The following is a 6635-nucleotide window of genomic DNA, read 5'->3' on the forward strand; positions in this document are numbered from 1 at the left end:
GACAGCATTGTGACATCATAATGTACCAGTTTACATCATAGCATACTTCTTAGCCAATAGCGATGGCAGATTTAAATTAAAATACAGTGCAGAGTTTTTACCTGACAACGGCACGACACTGCCAGTTTTAGGCAGAATATTTAAATTTTAACTAAGATGCACTAAAGTGCCAAATTATTGACGACACGTGTCTGCAGCACGATTAGACACTCGTTTATTTAGTTTATCAGCAAAAAAAAAGTTTATTTGGGGGTGACTTGCTCTTTAAAATTCACAGACATCATGTGTGAAATCCATGGAACATAACAAGCGGAATTAGAAAATAGCGTTTTTAGCCCCGTTGACTTGCGTTCATTTTTTTGTTCTTCCAGGGACCCGTGGTCCGGAAGTAGACCATGAATTAGGCTCTCTATTGCATTTGGCTTATTTCATCAGCTGGAAACCTGTAACATTTCACGTTTTCTGTCCGTCTTTCACAGACTTGCGCAGCCTACAGCTCTACGTGTGTTAACCATACTGATAGATGTTAATTGGCTGCTATTTAGCTCTGTTTACTGACAACTAACAGGCAAACACAAGAGGGCAGGAAGCCCGCTGACCCTGTCGTCCTTACCTCGGAACGCACAGATGGGATTTACCAACAGTGGATTGTGGAGGAACATTCGTACAGATGTTGACTGTTCATACGAACGTTCTAAATTTTATTCGTGAAACGGGAACGTTTGATAAACGAGGGCCCGGTGTGTTTTCAGAGACGAGCACACGTTCGCGTTGGAAGTTGATCTGCTGTCGTCTGTTCTCATACATTCAGCTGTGTGTTTTTATTATGTCGTGCTTTCACAAACCCAAATAGGAAGGAAATGTGATAAAAAAATATACCTTATCGTGCTTCACCCCCATGTGATCAAGCATATTACTCAATACATATTTAAACTTTTCAAACGACAGATAAGAAATATTTTAACAGGATTTTTGACATTTAAATGTTCATAGAAATAATGAATCGTCCTTTTCTCTCCTACGCTGTAACGTAGTTCCTGTAAAGGCGGGTTGCTGTTAGGGTGAGTTTATTATGGCCGCTTGACCTCCGAGAGATTTAATGAGAGATTTGTTACTGAAAGGAAACCACTTCCTCTTTTCTGTTTCGTATGAAGAGGAGCATCTACCTACAGATTACCAATAACGTCTTCACTAGTCAGCGTCGTTGTTTTCATTCTTCAGTTTGGAGGTAAATGTTCCTGTTTTTAACATTTGTCATTATTATATCTGATTATATTATTTAGTTTTGCTTTAAACGCATGTGAATAAAAACACAAATCTGATATTTGGCTTGTTGACGGTTTTATGAGCAGCGATGTTTTCATCTTTTTTCTTCTAGAAATTAAAAGCTTTAGTTATTTATTAAACTCGGTTTATTATCAAGGTTATCGACAACAAACTTATTTTTTATATCTCTGTTTACTTTGTTCTCCACACCTTCTGTGCTTATTTAGTTTTGGTTGTTTGTAACTAGAACATTTCTAAAACGGGTTTTTAATGACAAAAACACCTTTTTACAGGAACTGTATTTGATTTTAGCTAGCTGTCGTTTGACCTTTCGTGACCTCTTGCACAGATATTCCTACCGGTTCTTCATGATTACAGAACAAAATTCAGTTTGAGTTCGCTGCAGCTGCCCAGCAAACATTTGGACGCTTAATCAACGTTGAAAAGACGTCGGGCCGACACGTCTCGTCATGGCTGAAAAATAGTTCCGAAATGAAAGTTGAACCGACGTCTTTTTTGGACGTGAATTACACGTAACAATTATACATGTAACAACAAATCTGAGTGGATTTTTAGGAAATGTTATATATATATATATATATATATTTTAATGTGGACCGTCCTACTACGACCATTTTTGACCGTGGACACGACGTTGCAGTCGGACCAGTATTTGCTGGGATGCTATGTGAACTACACGTAACTAATTTTTAACTGTAGGCGTGTACAAATGTATCTGAATGGATTTTTAAGACATGTTCTGTTGTTTTGGCTGCATGGTGGCGCAGTTGTTAGCACTGTTGTCTCGCAGCACGAAGGTTGCAGGTTCGAAACTCGGCTCGGCTGCAGCCTTTCTGCGTGGAGTTGCGTGTTCTCCCCATGCATGCGTGTGTCATGGCTCGAGGTATGTGTTTAACATAACACGCAGAAACTGACTCGTGGAACTGGTTAAAGTAAAAGTCTTTATTATAAGGAGAACAAAAAGAGCACAGGGAAGTCCTGTGGAGTAGATCACTTGCTCGAGCTCATTTAGAGTTCAGGGAGAACCAAGAGGGTGGGGGGAAGAGGCGAGTCCAGGTATGATCCGGGATTGGTGAGGCAGCGGAGAGGATCCAAACAGGAACAACGGAGGAGGATGGGACGTGGTGAATGTAATCCAGAGTTCAAACAGCGAGGGTGAGGCAGGGTGTGTGGAGATCCTGCGAGAAGGCAACAAACACCAGATGAGAGGGTAATCCAGAAAACGTAATCCAAATGTAGTCCGAGTTCAAAATCCAATAATATCCAGAAAGCGAATGTCAAAATACGAGTTTCAAGAACAAGAGCGAGTGGCTGGGGCTACCTATACTGGTGCAATCATCCGGCGTAGTGAAGTGTCTCCATCCTCCTTTTATACCCGGGTTCCTGATCGGGAATCTTCTGCAGCTGCAAACCCCTCCGCTCCTCACCTGTGGAAAATCAGCCTGATAATGGTGAGATGGAAGATGTTGTCACTCACCTCGGCTCAGGAACATGACAGCGTGGGTTTCCTCCGGGTACTCCGGTTTCCCACAGATCACAACATGCCCTATAGGTAATAAATTGTAAGTCGCTTTGGATAAAAGCGTCTGCTAAATGAATAAACATAAACATAAACGTTTTTTTTTTACAAATTCGGGCCGTCCTACCGCAACCATTTCTGGACGTGGACACCATGTCGGCGTCAGACCAATGTTTGTTGGGTTCTAATGTGAAACCCTGATTTCTTTTTCTGCTGCGTTCAGTGACTACCACTCTTAGATCTTTTAACCTGTAACAGCAGCAGGCCTTTCTGGTTACGGTGCCGTTTGTTTCTCACTGGAAAAAACATCAGTGAGGAGCTGACGGCGCTCTGGGCCGTGCTTGATTATGTTATGTTATGATTTAATGTTTTTATCTTGCTCTTATACCCAGGTACTGGGCATGTTTTTATGATGCTGTTCAGCACCTTGGGCTTCTGAATATGTTGCGGAAGGTGCTCTACAAGTAAAATTGGTTGATTGATTGATTGATTGATTGATTGATTGATTGATTGATTGAAAATAAAATATAAACGTAAACAGTTTGGAAAAGAGAACGAGGTAGAGGGGCCGTAACGGCCGAAGCAGAAAGTCTTTTGTTCCTTCATCCTGAGGGTACCCACACAAACACTGCAGCTCCTTTTGTTGACGCTGAATCATTTTTGAGTTGCTCAATCGCATTTCTCTCGCAAAAAGTTTGTTGGTTGAATATGGGAAATTCTGTGCATTTACCATAACAACGCTTGGTCATTCGGGTCCCGGCTCCGTGTAGACACGGAGGAGGAGACTCCTGTTGTTTTGTTCATCTTCATCATAATAATGACAACATTAGATGACAACAGGTGCTCACATAGGTTTGTGCTGATGAACATGTCTGAGCAGCTTGACCACGTTGTTGTGTGTCGGGGAGGAAACGATGACTGCAACCACAGAGTCATGCTGGTTTGAGCGTGTCGCTGCTCGCTAGAGTTATATCGGCTCTGTCTGGACGTTAGTTGGAAAACTTTCTCTTTCAGTCGTGAACACATTACTGAGCGGCTAGAATCTCCGTTTCTGGGCTTCAACGTCAGAAAATAGCTGAGTGAACTCGGCGCTGAGTGAGAGGAGTGTTTAGTTTGTCCGAGACAGCGGAGCTGCAGACACCGGCAGCAGGCGCTGGAAAAAACACAACGGAGGGGGCGCGTCAGCAACGCACTGACGCCGCAAAGCATCATGGGAGTTGAAGTCTTTGCGGTAAAATCGGCCAGCGGGCCAGTTTTAATATATTTTTGATATTTATCTCGCGGGCCACATAAAAATGCTCCGTGTGACCTAAAACATACCTCCTGCATTTAGAAGCTAATGCAGGAGATTGCTGTAGGAGACTATTTTCATAAAAAACTCAGAGTGACCCATTAGAATCAGAAACAGTTTTTAAAACGGGCTGTCTGTGAACAACACACGTGTGTGTGTTTGTGTGTGTGTCTGTGTGTGTGTGTGTGTGTGTGTGTGTGTGTGTGTGTGTGTGTGGGTGTGTGTGTGTGTGTGTGTGTGTGTAAAAACCTCTCTCTCTCTCACGTGTGTGTGTGTGTGTGTGTGTGTGTGTGTGTGTGTGTAAAAACCTCTCTCTCTCTCTCTCTCTCTCTCTCACATGTGTGCGTGTGTGTGTGTGTGTGTGTGTGTGTGTGTGTGTGTGTGTGTGTGTGTGTGTGTGTGTGTGTGTGTGTGTGTGTGTGTGTGTGTGTGTGTGTGTGTGTGTGTGTGTGTGTAAAAACCTCTCTCTCTCTCTCTCACATGTGTGTGTGTGTGTGTGTGTGTGTGTGTGTGTGTGTGTAAAAAAAACTCTCTCTCACACACACACACACACACACACACATGTGAGAGAGAGAGAGAGAGAGAGAGAGAGAGAGAGAGAGAGAGAGAGAGAGAGAGAGAGAGAGGTTTTTACACACACACACACACACACACACACACACATGTGAGAGAGAGAGAGAGAGAGAGAGAGAGAGAGAGAGAGAGAGAGAGAGAGAGAGAGAGAGAGAGAGAGAGAGAGAGAGAGAGAGAGAGAGAGAGAGAGAGAGAGAGAGAGAGAGAGAGAGAGAGAGAGAGAGAGAGAGAGAGAGAGAGAGAGAGAGAGAGAGAGAGAGAGAGAGAGAGAGAGAGAGAGAGAGAGAGAGAGAGAGAGAGAGAGAGAGAGAGAGAGAGAGAGAGAGAGAGAGAGAGAGAGAGAGAGAGAGAGGTTTTTACACACACACACACGCACGCACACACACACAGGTGGTGTGTAAACATATGACTAGGGATTCATAGGTAAACTGAACTGAGCATCTGTTGAATTTGGCTGTTTTTGCACGTTTTCACCACTAAACGTCAGCAGAGAGCCTCAACCTCAACTCCCTCCTGTATAAGAAGTAGAAAGAATGAAAATCTTTTACAGTGCCTCCCAGTTCCGTTTATTTTTGTTTCAAACATGCATATTCGTTTGATAAGAAGTAGTCAGAAGTAAACACTTACCGTATTCAGCCCCCCCCCCTCCCCCCTGTGTTAACTCATTCATGCCATTATGGAAAATTTATATTTTATTGCTTTAATCCTGTTAACTGAAGCAATCTCACACTCAGACACACCCACACACTGTTCTTCCCACACACACACACACACACACACACACACACACACACACACACACACACACACACACACACACACACACACACACACACACACACACACACACACACACACACACACACACACACACACACACACACACACACACACACACACACACACACATTCTCTCACACAATGACCTCACTCCCGTTCTGATCTATTTGTTTAAATAAGCTCTGTGATCAGATGTTCGGGGCATTTTGCCTCGTGCATGTGCCACAGTTATAACTGGTTGACTTGTCTGCTTAATGTTTCTCTCCTTCTCTCTTCGACCAGGAAATGGGTTTATTGATAAACATATTGATAGAATCCATCACACATGCACTTTCTTTTAGTCTTAACTTAGACAGACACAATATAAAACCAAGTCAAACAAACCAAACATACCAATACATCTAATAAACCATAACTAACTAAACCCTCAACATTACCGTCTTGGTTTAACCCAATTCCTTCATTCATATATCCATTTAATGTGTTTTTTATATTAACTTTTAAACTGGTTTAAGTACTTTGCTTTATTTCTTCGGTTAGGCTGTTCCACAATTGTACTCCTGCTATTGAAATAAAGATATTTGTTCTGGCACTTTGTATTTTCAGATTCCCTCGTAAGTTGTACCTTTTCTGTCTAGAAATATTTAACTGATTCCTTTTGGAAGCTTTTTATTTCTTACTTTAAATTATTTGTGTTGTTTTGAACGTCACCAAGTCCAATTCGATAGTTTGCATTTAGATGAAAAATGCATTTGTATGGTCCCTGTATTTATTAATATCATGATTTTTCTGCATTATAATTATTGTTTGGATACTAACTTTGTGTATGTTCCCCCAGACTTCTACACAGAAGCTCAGGTATGGCAAGATAAAAATCCCTAAGTGCTTCACAAAAACAAAAACATTAAAATATAAAAAATATTTAAAAAAAAAATGATTAGAAAATATGTTTAAATGAGAAAAATATTAAAATGTGTTTTAAAAATGTTAAGAAAGGGAGAGAGAAAATGAATAGGAAAGATGGAAATCAGCGGATCGCTGGAAAGGCGGAAAAAGAGCAGAAGAAGGAGAGGGTGGTGAAGGTCACACCAGAGCCTGAACAGGTGAGTTTAAAGGAGACCACTGAGTCCACTGATCTCAGGCTCAGGGGGAGAGAGGTCCAGAGTCTGGGGGCCACAGCAGCAG

This window comes from Nothobranchius furzeri, chromosome 1, assembly GCF_043380555.1.
Source record: "Nothobranchius furzeri strain GRZ-AD chromosome 1, NfurGRZ-RIMD1, whole genome shotgun sequence".
Lineage (NCBI taxonomy): Eukaryota > Metazoa > Chordata > Actinopteri > Cyprinodontiformes > Nothobranchiidae > Nothobranchius > Nothobranchius furzeri.